The following is a 15756-nucleotide window of genomic DNA, read 5'->3' as shown; positions in this document are numbered from 1 at the left end:
GCAAAAGGCTGTCCCTACACACAAGAGCCTCATTTACAAATAAGTGGTTCCTCATGCCACTGAGTTAAGTTTTGCAGCGCCACGCTGCATCATTTCAGACACGCAGGGATGCGTCATATTTACTACAATAAGGCAAACACCTATGTGGTCCCTAGCACTAAAATTAGCTGCCTATCGCCAGCGCAGGCACCCTTGCACAAAAGTGCAAGGGTGCCTGTGTTGCAGGGAATGATTGTTTATGTGCAGGAAGGTGTTCCTTCCAGCACATGAACAATCAATAATGCCTATTTGTTACTTCTATGTATAAACAATCAAAAATGGCTATTTGTTACTTCTAGGTGTGCTGCAAAATGCAGCACACAGAGAAGTAGCAAATTGTCATTATTTAATGATTGTTTTTGGCGCTGCCTCAGGTTTACTATTTTTTGTAAATCAGCATCAAAATGCAATGGGTGTTATGGTGGAATGCCCACATCAACATCCATTGCATGCAAAGTAACAAATCACTATTATTGATTGTTTATGTGTAGGAAGGGATACCTTCCTACACATAAACAATCATCCTCTGCAATGCTGGCACCCTGCACTATGGTGCAAGGGTGCCTGCTTTGGCACTAGGCAGCTAATTTCAGCGGCAGCGCTAGGGAAAACACAGGGGTGCGCCGTATTGTAGTAAATACAGCACATCCCTGCATTTCTCAAATGACGCAGCACAGTGCTGCAAAATCTACCACAGTGCCATTCTGCGCCAAATCTTTGTAAATGAGACCCTTTGTACCTCATATATGGTTTCCGTAGTTCCGTCCTCTGAACACCAGATATGCATGCAGTGTTCTGTCCCCCCCACCCCAGCTATGGTTGCTACCACTCTGTTTCCTGATGGCTAAACAGTGCTTTACCCAGCAGCCCAGGTATGGTTCCTCGGGATACTTTTTAGCGCCGCATTTGTGCCGCTTTTTAATGCAAAAGTGGCGCAAACTTACAATATAATATTGTATTTTGCAAGTGCGGTTCTAAAAAAGTATAAATATGGGCCTTAGTCTACACATCATATACACCTAAGCATGGATCCATAACTGCTCCTCTGACATGGCAGCTTTGTTAGGATCACAAAATAAAATGAAGGACGGAGTGTTAAAACTTTTCAAACACTCACCCCCAGTCACAGATCTGGGCAGTTCGGACCCAGCTATATGCAAATCAGTCTTGACCCTGCTCCCAATAGGAGCAGTCCAGCCTGGACAGGATTCCAGCATTCTGGGACCGGTTTCAGGGTATCACCCTTCATCAGCCAGGCTAGCTTGAACTCAGTGGCGCAGCAAGGAAGGGACCCACGTCTAGGCATACCCGAGCCACTTAGGGTGCACAAGGCAATATCACAAAATAAAATGATGGACGAAGTGTTGAAACTTTTCAAACACTCACTCCCAGTCACAGATTTGGGTGTAATATATTGTTATTTTGCTTGCCACGTCACCCCAGTTCGGACCCAGCTATATGCAAATCAGTCTTGACCCCGCTCCCAATAGGAGCAGCCCAGCCCGAACTGCCAAGCCAGGTGAGTGTTTGCATTGTTTAGCACTCCGTCCATCATCCTTTTGTGTTGCTAAAGTTGCCCTGTGTGGGAAGGGTATGCCCAGACATGGGTCCCTTGCTCACTGTGCCACTGGATTCAAGCTAGCCTGGCTGATGAAGGGTGATACCCTGAAACCGGTCCCAGGATGCTTGTTTCCGGTCCAGGGAGGACATGGCTTGGCAGTTCGGGCTGGACTGTTCCCATGAGCGACAGGGTCAAGACTGATTTGCATATGGCTGGGTCCAAACTGGGGTGGCATGGTGAGCAAAAGAACAATGGATTAAACCCAGAGCTGTGACTGGGGGTGAGTGTTTGCATTGTTTAGCACTCCGTCTATCATCCTTTTGTGTTGCTAAAGTTGCCCTATGTGGGAAGGGTATGCCCAGACGTGGGTCCCTTGCTCACTGTGCCACTGGATTCAAGCTAGCCTGGCTGATGCCCTGAAACTGGTCCCAGGATGCTTGTTTCCAGTCCGGGGACGACCTGGCTTGGCAGTTTGGGCTGGACTGTTCCCATGAGGAACAGGGTCAAGACTGATTTGCATATGGCTGGGTCCAAACTGTGGTGGCATGGTGAGCAAAAGAATGATGGATTAAACCCAGATCTGTGACTGGGGGTGAGTGTGGGTGAATGTTTGCATTGCTTAGCACTCGACCGGTCCCAGGATGCTTGTTCCGGTCTAGGGAGGACCTGGCTTGGCAGTCCGGGCTGGACTGTTCCCATGAGGAATAGGGTCAAGACTGATTTCCATATGGTGATTTCCTGATGTCCAAACTGGGGTGGCATGGTGAGCAAAAGAACAATGGATTAAACCCAGATCTGTGACTGGGGGTGAGTGTTTGCATTGTTTAGCACTCCGCCCATCATCCTTTTGTGTTGCTAAAGTTGCCCTATGTGGGAAGGGTATGCCCAGACGTGGGTCCCTTGCTCACTGTGCCACTGGATTCACGCTAGCCTGGCTGATGAAGGGTGATTGTTTGGCAGTTCGGGCTGGACTATTCCCATGAGGACTATTCCCATGAGGAACAGGGTCAAGGCTGATTTGCATATGGCTGGTTCAAAACTGGGGTGGCATGGTGAGCAAAAGAATGATGGATTAAACCCAGATCTGTGACTGGGGGTGAGTGTTTGAATTGTTTAGCACTCTGTCCATCATCCTTTTTGTGTGGCTTTGTTAGGATGACCAGATACTTTTTCTCCCCCACCCCCTGTCTACCCTTTGGAGGTGCCAGTGAAAAAAAAGAGCATGCTTTTAAATTCTCCTTACACTTACATGACCTTTGACTCCAAAACCGGGACTGTTTGGGGAAATCCGGCACGTCTGGTCATCCTAAGCATGGTGACGTCTTCCTGCACCGCTATGACCCAGTGCTTAATTTGTGCTTGTTATTTGCGGTGCTGAGCACTAAGGGCCGGCGCTTAGTCTTATGCTTTAAGCATTTGCTGCGAGCAAAAGACACATATGGGAGAGACGGAGGAAGAGAAAAAAGAAAAAGGGTCACAAAGGTAGAAAGCAGAAAGCTGCTAGAGTGAGCTGAAGGGGCAGGGAGTGGTTGTAAATGGAATGAAGAGGCCCGAGATGGCTTCAGGATTACGCTGCTAAAGTATTGTGTTCACACATTTAATTGCAGCATGTTTAAGAGAAATTTAACATAAAACTGAGATGAGTGTGTGTGTGTGTTTTTACCAGTATGTGCGTGCAAAAATCCCAACTGAAATCCATCAAACGCCGCACCATACTGTCAGAAAGCATTGCTACCCAACTATTCATGAGAAAACACATTTACTATGGGGGTGTAACACCCTGACTACCACCCCCTCAAAAAATCACGCCAATTTTTGAAGCAAAATTTATTCTAGTTGTCTCCTGTCTGAAATTTCTTCTGCTCCAATAGAAGCAAGTGGGAAAAACATATCTCCGCACACCCCGTTTTTTAAAAAAATCTCAATTTTTTTACATTCTAAAACGTTGGCACGTTTGTGAAAGCAGTGGGTATATCAGTGAGTGAAGACGGATCCGTGAGTGAGGTGGCCTGCAGCGAGTAGGTCATCTCAAGCAAACAGCAAAGCATCCCCAATATAATACCAATCTTCCCTATCTTGGTAAAGGCCAATAAGCAATTAACTGCGCCAACATCTCCTCGGAATGGATACAGATGTCACCGAGGTTTCTTCAAAGGGCTCGCAGTGCGGGGGCGGGGTTGAATACATTATGTGATTTAGGCGCTGAGCCGTCTGTCTCAGCCGGCCCGAAGCCATGCCTTTAAAGCCGGGTTTTCCCTATTGAGGCGCGCAGGCCCAGAGATAAGATCTGCCAGAGGCGGGAGCCCGGGGCAGGGCGCGGGCTGAGGAGGGAAGGCGCGGAGGCGGGAAAAGTGTTCGTCAGAGAGGGAAGTGGAAAGGGCGGGAGAGCGGGCAGGAAGGGAGACGCAAGAACGCAGGGAGGCAGTAAAACCAGTAATTGAGGAAAGGAAAAGCAAAAAAATGTTACGTTAGAAAGAGGTGTGGAGAAGGTGACTATTTTAAATACCAAAGAGAAAAGGGGGAAAAGAGAAGAAGCGAAATGAACACGAAAAGGGATCGTCGGAGGACGAATAATGGAAGAAACGGAGAGAGCACAGACACACACACAGCGGTAAAAAAAGAACCAAGTTATACAGGGTATAGAAATATACTAGAGGAGAGGAAAGGCAAGAGGGTAGACAGATTATAGAATGATGATGAGAGTTGGACATAAAAAGAACAGAATTATAAAGAGAACGAGAAATAAATCTGAGCAGCAAGAGAAGAAGAGAAAGACGACAGGGGCTGGGTGGAGAAGGGCATCAGACGGAAAAGAAAAGAAAGAAGAAGAGAATAAGAAAGAGTGAGATAAAGACAACGGAAAGAAGAACTCAATAATGCAATAAAAAATGTTTAGCAAAAACCCAGAGGGAGGCAATGGAGGTACAGCGGGGGCTTTCCGCGGGCAGCGGTGTCAGCTCCAGTGGGCAGCTGGTAGTGTCCTCAGATCCTTGGATGCGCTGTGGAAAGGTGCCCTCGCCCGATCAGATATCGCTGGAGAGGTATTTGCCCGTCCAGTGCCCTCATGAGGCAGGGACACTGTGATATTTTTGGCTGTAGTCTCCGCTTGGCACTGGCGCTGCTGATGGGGAGCCTTGGCACATAGGGGGTGACATATTGTCAGGCAGTTTTCCTTTTCTTATCTTGCAGACTTATCAAATGTCAAGGTGATACTGCCTTTTGTGAGTGTGGCGTCGATATGTCAGTGCCTTTACCAAGTGCCAAGTATTTATCAGGTATTGGGGTGTGGTGTGGATGTGGTCTAATAGGTGCTCTAGATACATGGCTGTGAACTTACCAAATGCCATCTGCTGTCAGATATTGGGGGTGTGGATGGGGTGCAATAGGTGCACTAGATACATGGCTGTGAACTTACCAAGTTTCTTCTATTATCAGATATTTGGGTGTGGTGTGGATGGGGTGCAATAGGTGCACTAGATACATGGCTGTGAACTTACGAAGTGTCTTCTATTATCAGATATTGAGGGAGTGGTGTTGATGGCCTCTAATAGGAGCATTAGATTCATGGCCGTGAACTTACCAAGTGCCATCTATTATCAGATATTGGGGTGTGGTGTTGATGGGGTGCAATAGGTGCACTAGATACATGACTGTGAACTTACCAAGTGCCATCTATTATCAGATATTAAATACATGATGTTGATGGCCTCTAATAGGTGCACTAGATACATGGCTGTGACCTTACCAAGTGCCATCTATTATCAGATATTGGGGTGTGGTGTGGATGGGGTCCAATAGGAGCACTAGATACATGGCTGTGAGCTTACCAAGTCCCATCTATTATCAGATATTGAGGGAGTGGTGTTGACGGGTATTTTCTCGCTGACGTAATGAACACTGGAGTGGTGAAGCTCCCACTTAAGCAGCTTACGCGGGCTGCCACTGGGACCAGTGGGCTGGTTAACTGTGTTTCCCTAAACATTAATTAAATGTTTATGGGCCTTTTCTGTGCAGGGATGCAGAGAGTGTTCATAAACAATATTGCTAGGCGGTATGATTCCAGGGGCAGCGAGAGGCAGGCTTACCTGCACAGCAAAGAAAACAGAATGAGGAATCATGAAGGGATGAACATGGGGTGGGAATCACAGAAAGGGACAAATGGAAAAAGTGACCAGAAGAGAGAAGACAAAGCAGATGTGAGGTGAAAGGCAAACGATAAGTGGAGAAAAATAAAGGATGGAGAAATGAAGGAAATATGATTGGAATAAGGAAGAGAGGGTGAAAAGTTGCATGAAAGGGCGACAGGAAGTGTAAGAAAGGGTGGATGGAATAGTAAAAGGCCACACAGGTGGAAGGGGGAATGTATCAAAGGATGAAGAATAGAGATCTAAGGGAGAGTGAAAGGATGGATAGATGGTTATATGGAGGTATTGATTGGTGATTGCATGGAAGGATGCATGTATGCATGAAAGGTGGATGGAAAGGGGAAGGGTGGACAAATAAATGAATAAATAGAGAGAAGGGAAAAGGATGGAAGGAGAATGAAATAGTGAAGGGAAATTTCCTGAGGGTCATGTTTGCTTGCTTGACATGCTCGGTTTGAATAGTGGCATGGCTCAAGCGGGAGGTATTTTAATACTCTGGGTACTCCCTTGGTAATGAAGGGGGGATGTTGACAGGTTGGAGTAATATTTTTATTAAATATTCAGCCTCAGAGAGGAAGCTCGGGGAGAGATAGGAGGCTTGGCAGGGGAGCCCGTCGGAGGGGGCTCTGGACAGAAGAGGACACCCCCTTCCCCAGATCAGACCCCCCCCCCATAGTATTTGTGAAAGGATGCAGCTTTCCCTATCCAGCTGGGCTTTGCACGCGTCGCTGGGCTCTCTGATAGGGCACGGCCTGCATCATTGTGCGCCTATGTGCGCCATTGTGCAAGCTGGCTCGGGGTGACAAAGGTCACTATCAATACGAGGCCCCCCTCTAAAGGCATCTGCGCTGACACACACACTGATTTATTTTAAAGTTTAATTTAAATGGCAAGGCAGATTCAGGGCTCTCGGCCTCAAATGCATTCGTTCCATGTATTTATTTCCTTAAATATTTGTATATTTATAGGTTGTTTTAGACCTCCCACTCCCACAACTCCCCCCGTCCCCCTCACTCGGAGTCTGGTGCTCTAGCAGACTAGAAGGGTTCCTACAGTAAAGGGATTTCTTCAAGTTTGGCAGGATGTGCAGTGGGTCCCTTTAGATGGCATAGTGTGCCCGCGTTTGGTGTATGTAAACAAATTGTAAACACAAATCAGACACTGTACACAAATAGACGAATGTGCATTGTTCACCACACGTAAATATCTATATGGCTCCACCTTCAGACACCAAGTCCCATGCATAAATGTAAATATTGGGGTTAATTAGATAAGGTACCACTCACAAAGGATTCCTTAAAATTTCGGATGTTAAGGCACTAAGCAACACACACATGCATAGCAGGACAGACTTTAATCCACTATGCGTTACGGAGACATGCTCATTGTATCCAGTTTAAGGCATAAGGATCATGCAGGTGCTTATCCATATCCTTTATATAAGCAGTACCACTGGAACTATGCAGCCAGGGAGGTCCAACTTATGTTGCAGGGTTGACTAAATTATGCGGCAAGAAAGCCCAAATTTTGTGGCATATAGCAGCACATTTTGTGATAGTATTAACTCATTATTTTGTCATTTTGCATGTCACTACTATCTAGGCAAAGGGTTCACCTCATTAGGACCCGTTTGACACCCAACTACAGCAATAAGCAACAGAAAGGTGACCAGTCAGCCTTTGCGAATGGCCTTCTACTGCACAGCAAACACGTGTTGTCACATTTTTAGTAACTTTTGATCGGCTTGAACTAGAAACATTTTTTTGTTAAAATCAGCAGATTATGCAGAATGGATTATGTGGTAAATGTGGCAAATCCATATTTGTGTGGAAAAGCCACAGCCACAAAACAGACAATTCCAGTGGCCCGGATTATAACTTGTGCACAGTTGGGGTTATGCATTCAGTTAAACTTTTCTATAATTCATCTGTCTATTTCGAAACACAACATTTAAGGAGATGTTGCTTAGATACATATTGCAAAAAGAACAGATGATGGACGGAATGCTGAACAATGCAAACATTCACCCCAGTCACAAAGATCTGGGTTTAATCCATCCTTTTTTGCTCACCACGGCATGCCAGTTTGGACCCAGCCATATGCAAATCAGTCTTGACCATGTTCCCTGTGGGAATAGGCCAGCCCGAACTGCCAAGCTAGATCCTCCCTGGACCGGAAACAAGCATCCTAGGACCAGCTTACAGGGTATCACCCTTCATCAGCCAGGCTAGCTTGAATCCAGTGGCGCAGTGAGCACGGCATATCCTTCCCACTTAGGGCGACAAAAGCAAAAAAACAAGAAGATGATGGACGGAATGCTGAACAATGCAAACATTCACCCTCAGTCACAAAGATCTCGGTTTAATCCATCGTTTTTTTGGTCACCACGCCATCAAAGTTTGGACCCAGCCAAATGCAAATCAGTCTGGACCCTGTTCCCCGTAGGAACAGTCCAGCCCGAACTGCCAACCCCGCCTGTGACTGGGGGTGAGTGTTTGAAATGTTTCACCCCTCCGTCCATCATCCTTTTGTGTTCCTAGATACATATTGCTTCATCCAAAAATAGCCATCCACCCTCAATGTAAGGATGTAAGGGCTTTTGTATCATCCGCAAACAGTTTTATGCTTCCCATTGAAGACACTCTTCACACATACATGATTGTTAAGCATCAAGCATTAGTGGTCAAACTGCCACTACGGTGACAACAGAGAATGTTTCAGTATTTGGAAATCCAGATACACCATAAGGGTGAGGACACACTGAAGGGCAATCTGGAAAAAATGATCGCCCATATTGGGGAGTCTATCCGATTCTGGAACAAGTTCCTATTGTCAGAAATTGGAAAAGTGGCCCTCTCCGTTGCCTTGATTGCTTACATCTTTGTAAATGTGTCAGTGGTAATACCCAGTCCTTTCTTAAAACATTAAGTGCCACCCTCCTACAACATAATAGGGAATGCAGCAGACACAGGGTAGCGCTAGGCAAGCTCCAGGTACCTACAGCTGAGGGGAGCCCTATTGTACCAAATTTTGAAAATTACTCTGTGACTGGCCACTTACAGTAGGTGCCTCGATGGTGTGTACTGGAGGGACAGGGGAACCTGCCGGGGTCTTTGGGGCATGTATGGAGGGAGCACTGCCCTTTTTGGTGATGGTGGGCAGAGCCCTGCTTCCAGGGTCCTCGTGGATGGGTGGGGTTGCACAACACTGTTGGAGACTTTGGGGCATATTTATGAGCCCCTTGCGCTACCATTGCGTCACATTTTGTGATGCAATGGTAACACAAACCATGAACCCATATCCATGAGGCCATGCAAAGCCACTATGGGTGGCTTTGAATGGCCTCACAGATATGGAGTAAGGCAAGGCAGCTCAAATCGCTGCGTTGCCTTACTCTGCGCAAGGGAGACGTTCCATGGGCGTTGCAGTGGGTGTTCCCATGCAACACTCATGGATTTTGAAGCATCCTCAGATTTACAAGAGCTTGTAAACCTGGGGATGCGCCAAAACATTACCCTTCTCCGGAGGAGGCGCAACAAGGAGGAATATCTTTATTTTTCCTCCTTTTTTCCTCTCTCTGTGTGTGCTGCGTTCCGCCTCAAGCCCGTCCTGACTGTAGGTGTAGTTGGCAGAAATGGTAAAACAAGCAGAAGCGATCTTTTTTACTAAAATGAGAAGAAGGGGCAATCGACAATCAGAAATTAACATGTGGGATGTGATGATGGTGGCTTTGCAAAATAAAAATGATGAACTGCCTCCATAGACGGTACCGGACAGTGCGGCAACGGTATGGGATTTGATGGGATGAAGTGAGAGAGTGGGTTCTCTAGAGGAGTGGTGTTGTTGGCCACCAACTATTGGGGGGGGCTGGGTCATGCCCTTTGTGGATGAATGGGGATCAGCATGGGTACATTTTGAAAAATTACCTGTTTGATGGTGTGTACCACTTCATGAAAACATGCGTTGTGCATGGAGAAATTATTGTGACGCAATTTCTAGATGTATTTGGGGTTTTAGGGCTATAGTATATAGGTTAATTGTCAATAGGTCATAGATGTATACAAATGTGGTTACTATTGACGAATTGATTTTGTGTTGACGTTATTCTTTGTAAATTTGAATAAAGATTTTTTTTAAATGTTCAAATACCTTTATTTTAAGGCACCATGCTCCATGGATAAGTATTTAATTTGATGAAAAGAATAAGTGGTATCCATTTCACATGGCAGTATACTTAACTATTTAAATCAAGGCCTACATTCCAAGTGATGATCTAAAACGCTCCCCGCCACATCGTAGCCTTGTGCCCTTAAAAAGCCTCTCTTTGAAGGTGGTCACAAAGTCTTATCAGCAGAACTACAGAGAACTTTAGAGCTGGATCTATGATACCTCGGTAACAACTTTGGGCCATATTTACAAGAGGCTTGCGCCATCTGTGCATCACTTTTTTGATGCACTGACTGCTCAGGCTGCAGGCCCAATTGTACAAGGTCATGCAAAGCCACTTTGCGTGGCTTTACATGGCCTTGTAGATATGGAGTAAGGCAACGCAGCGCAAATCAGTACGTTGCCTTACTCTGCGTCAAAGAGGTATTTCATGGGTGTTGCAGTGGGTGTTCCCAGGCAACACCCATGGACTTTGATGCATTCCCAGATTTACAAAGATTTGTAAACCTGGGAATGCGTCAAAAGCCCACGCCTCTCCAAGGGAGGCATAAGGGAGGCGCAACAAGCAGAAATACCTTTATTTCTCCTTGTTTTTCCTTTTTCTCTGTGTGCTGCGTTCTGCAGGACACATAGAATGAGGAAAATGCCTTTCATGATTGTTTCTGTGCAGGAAGGTGCCCCTTCCCGCACAAAAACAATCATCCCCACAACACAGACACCCTTGCACCAATGTGCAAGGGTGCGTGCGTTGGCACATAACACCCAATTGTGCGCCAGAACAGGGGATAAGGAAAGGAATGAGCTGTATCTTGTAGATACAATACATTCCTGCCCTTTTGAGGCAGGGTGGCACAGCAAGAAGGCTCGTGGCGCTACCCTGCGTGGAAAGATTGTAAATATGCTCCTGGGCCTCAGAAGTAAGCTAGAGCGAGGTTTGTGCTGTACAGATTTCCACAATAATTTACACTTGTGGGTGACATTAGGAATCATAAAACTGAACATGGCAAGTATCCTAATGCTATATTACACCCGGTAGCATAATGTGGGTATTACACAAACTAGTGACATATTTAGGCCCACATTTCTACTTTTTTAGCGCCGCATTTGCAGCACTTTTTGACGCAAAAGCGGTGCAAACTTACAAAATACGCTTGTATTTTGTAAGTTTGCTCCGCTTTTGCGTCAAAAAGCGGTGCAAATGCGGCGCTAAAAAAGTATAAATGTGGGCCTTAGTGTATTATGTTGTGTGCCATGACCCGTTAATTAAGGCAGGCATGAAACATACTGATTACACATAGCACTGATCTCTTTAAGAGTCTCAACCTGAAAATAAATATTGGCTTAAAAAAATGTGACTCCATAGGTAGGATGCTGCACTAGCTAAAAGTAAATACACGTATGCCAATCTACGTAGTATTCTGAGGTTCCTAATCTGAGGCTATACCGAGCATCCTAATATGAGAAATATAACTTGTTACTTATCATCATAAAATGAAAATTATACAGATTATCATAGTCCTGTGTTAAAATCATGTGTACCCATTCTGAGTAGTAATATAATGGATATCCTAATCTGAGGGTATGATGAGCATCATGGTTTAAGGAATATATACTTTTATATTATAAAAAACGAACATTAAACCAATTTTCATAGTCCTGGTTAAAAACTGTTTGTGCCAGTCTGGGTTGCAGTATATTGGGTACCCTAATTTGAGAGTACATTGAGTACTCGGATAGGAAGAATATAATTTTACTATTTTATAATGGGAGGATTATATCGATTATCCTAGCCCTGGGTTAACACGAAGTGTACATACTGTGGATAGTATTTTATCGGGTATCCTAATCTGAGGGGATAATAGTGATATAGGCGGTCATTCCAACCGCGGCGGGCGGCGGTCGCCGCCCGCCATGCGGTTACCGCCGAATGACCGCACCGCGGTCAAAAGACCGCGGCGGCCATTCTTGCTTTCCCGCTGGGCCGGCGGGCGACCGCCAAAAGGCCGCACGCCGGCCCAGCGGGAAAGACCCAGCAACGATGAAGCCGGCTCCGAATGGAGCCGGCGGAGTTGCTGGGGTGCGACGGGTGCAGTGGCACCCGTCGCGATTTTCAGTGTCTGCACGGCAGACACTGAAAATCATTATGGGGCCCTGTGAGGTGGCCCCTGCACTGCCCATGCCACTGGCATGGGCAGTGCAGGGGCCCCCAGGGGCCCCACGACACCCGTTCCCGCCATCCTGTTCCTGGTGGTTTTTACCGCCAGGACCAGGATGGCGGGAAGGGGGTCGGAATCCCCATGGGGTGGTGCGAGCAGCGCCGCCATGGAGGATTCTTTGGGGCAGGGGTAAACCGGCGGAAAACCGCCGGTTGCCCTTTTCTGACCGCGGCTTTACCGCCGCGGTCAGAATTGCCCATGAAGTACCGCCAGCCTGTTGGCGGTGCTTCCGCGGCCCTCTGCGAACCACCAGGGTCAGAATGACCGCCATAATGTTTTAATATATCATAATATGAGGTTTATACCAGTGATCACAGTCTTGGGTTAGAATCATGTAGCCTCATTCAGGGTAGTTTGATGGATATGCTGATCTGGTGGTACCCACCATCCTCATTTGAAGATAATCTGCTGCATGTGCAGCAAAGTGAGAATGACACCAAGGCCCATATTTATACTTTTTGACGCAAACCAGCGCTGGCTTGCGTCAAAAAATGTACCGCCGGCTAACGCCATTCCTACGCACCATGCAGGCGCCATATTTAAGGATTGACGTTAGCCAGCGCTGCAGGCTGGTCAGAGTAAAAACAAATGACTCAAACCAGGCAGCGCCGGAGTAGGGGAAAATGGGGGTTGTGTGTCAAAAAATGGTGCAAGTCAGGTTTGAGTCAAAAATCATGGCTCAAACCGGACTTGTGACATTTTTTTACGCACAACTCCCACTGAAATGACTCCTGTTTTAGCAAAGACAGGAGTCATGCCCCCTTGCCCAATGGCCATGCCCAGGGGACTTCTGTCTTTGGGCACAGTGGCATGTAGGGGGGCCCAAATTAGGCTTAATACTTACCTGAATTTACCTGTACTTACCTGGGATGGGTCCCCCCATCCATGGGTGTCCTCCAGGGGTGGGCAAGAGTGGCAGGGGGTGTCCCTAAGGGCAGGGAAGGGCACCACTGGACTGCTTCCATGGTCAGAGACCATGGAAGTGAGCCCACAGGTCCCTTAACGCCTGCCCTCACCCAGGCGTTAAAAAACATTTTTTAAGGCCCGCCCCCCCTCCTGTGTGTCAAAATGACGCGGAGTATAAATAAGGCGCAGAAGCCTTAGAGTCATTTTTTGAGCGGGAACGCCTACCTTGCATGTCATTAACGCAAGGCAGTTTCCCACATCCCAAAAAATGGCGCACATGGAGGAATTTTGACGTCCGCGGGATCGGGCGTCATTGTATAAATATGGTGCACAGTTTGCGCCGAATGTGTGTCAAAATTTTTGACGCACATTCGGCACAAATGGAGTATAAATATGCCCCCAAGTATCATAGTATTGATTTCAAACCACGTATCCTATCCAGGGTACTGTACTGGGTATCCTAACCCAGGGTATACTGAGTATCGCAATTTAGGAAACATACACAGCACTTTAAATGGAAATAAAGAGGTGCTGGTACTCACTGTCCACTGTACCCGAGAGGCGCCTGTGCTCTCCCCTTTGATGTATTGCAGCAGCGGTGAGCAGAACAGGTGCTTTCCCTTTAACCGGAGAGGACCTGCACATTTAGGCCCCTATTTATACTTTATTAGCACTGCATTTGAGTAATTTTTTACGCTAAAGCAGCGCAAACTTGCAAAATATAATTGTATTTTTGTAAGTTTGCGTCGTTTTTTGCGTCAAAAAGCAGCGCAAATGCGGCGCTCAAAAAGTATAAATATGGGCATTAAAGCACTGAACGTACAGATATTATCTAAGCAGGGACAGCCTTGAGCTTGGGAGATCTGGGCTCAGGCCCGCCTGGATTTAGAGGGCGCACAATGACCTGACATTTCTTTTTCAGGGCGCCTGTTCATTTTCACTATAAATCTTCCACTTGTATTCATTTCACTCCTTTCCTCCTCTCACCAACTTAAGGCGACTGACGTGAATACAAAGGACCCCCACTAATATCATGTGCAGTGGCAAGGGGAAAGAAAGGGCCAGGAGAAGTGAATGTGACAGACTGGGCACATACCTTATATACATGACTAAACCAGGGCCACTGGATTAATGCAGCAGGGGCACCAAATTATGTGGCAAGGGTGAAAATATTATACAGCAGGAAACTGCAAATTATGTGGCATAATGTGGTACTTTTATACAGTATTACTTCATTATTTTATAATATTTACACATGGTAACACTGACTGGGCACAAATTTCACTTCCTTAATACTAATGAAACACTAAATAGAGAAATAAGCAATTGAAAGACGACCTTTTAACCTTTATTTAGGGCTGTCTACTGCGTGTGAACACATCACAACATGTTTAGTAACTCTTGATACCTTTGAGCCAGAAACATGTTTTTTTTCAAATCTACAGATTATGCAGCAGATGATGGATTATGAGGCAAATGCGGCAAAGACATAATTATGCGTTAAAAGCTGCAGAATCCGGGGTATTAGAAAGGCGCCAGATATGATTTTATCCAGGACGTTATCTGAGCAAAGGCCAGCCCTGCACTGAATATTATTCCGAATGTCATAGCCAGGGGAGTGCACTAGATATTAAAGTCAAAATTAAAACATATCGAAAATGTAGGATGACGGCAGGTGCCATAAAGTTAAATACCCATCGATGCACTGTCGGTTATAGCAGATATTGCAATAAGGGATAACGTTCGGTAATATGGCACAGATTTCAACATTTTGCGCATGAAAATAGAACACAGTGTCAGTGGCACGTGGGAGTGTTTTAGCAGCACTGTAGCACAGACTCATTTGGCCCCCATGAGATCCCAGGAAGCCCCTCCGCACCCCAGCGCGGGCTATGAATCCGATTTCCCGGGTGCCCAGGGGTGTTCCCACTACTTTCAAGGGAGGAGGGTCCCCTCGCAGAATCCCTTTTGGCGCCATTCCCCTGGCAGTGAATGCCGTAGTTCGGAGCTGCTGACACCTTGTGGCAGAGCCTGGTCCCACCGGAGATGGCCTGCATGCGGACAGTCCCCGGACAGGCTGGAGCCGCGGCTTTGTTGTGTTAATTCGTGTTTGTAGGGCGCTGCAGGCCGAAGGACTTGGGCTGGCGAGAAATAGAAGCCTCTTTGAAGTACAGCGTTTTAACTTCGGTCACAACGGGATATGGCAGTTCTTTGCACTGGTCACTTGTTTTCGATAGAATTCCCGGTAGATCTGAGGGTTTCTACATTTGCTGCAGTTACAGTATGCTTTTGGGAGCATTAAACAGTTGTTTTTTCTAGTGTACAGTTTTAAATAACGCTAACTCGGCCGAACAGCATGAAAGCGCTTTTCACGAGCACTAGATTAAATCACACAGAGAAATATATTTTTTTTTAGGCACGGGGAAATTAAGGCCCATTTTTATACTTTTTAGCGTCCTATTTGCGTCATTTATTTATTTTTACTCCAAAGCAGGGCAAACTTACACAATTCAATTATATTTTGTAAGTTTGCGCCACTTTCCGTCAATAAATGGCGCAAATGCGGCGCTAAAAAAGTATAAATATAGGCCTAAGCGAACTGCCTAGAATCACACGATGTGCAGTCTGCGCCGGACTCGAAAGTGGGTCCCAAGCTCCAGAATTGGCAGCTTTTGCCGTTTGGCCACTTTTCTTCCGCCTTGAAAATTAGAAAGTGAGAGCT

The sequence above is a fragment of the Pleurodeles waltl genome, chromosome 7, assembly GCF_031143425.1.
Source record: "Pleurodeles waltl isolate 20211129_DDA chromosome 7, aPleWal1.hap1.20221129, whole genome shotgun sequence".
NCBI classification, from domain to species: domain Eukaryota; kingdom Metazoa; phylum Chordata; class Amphibia; order Caudata; family Salamandridae; genus Pleurodeles; species Pleurodeles waltl.
This window is presented reverse-complemented; position numbering follows the sequence as displayed.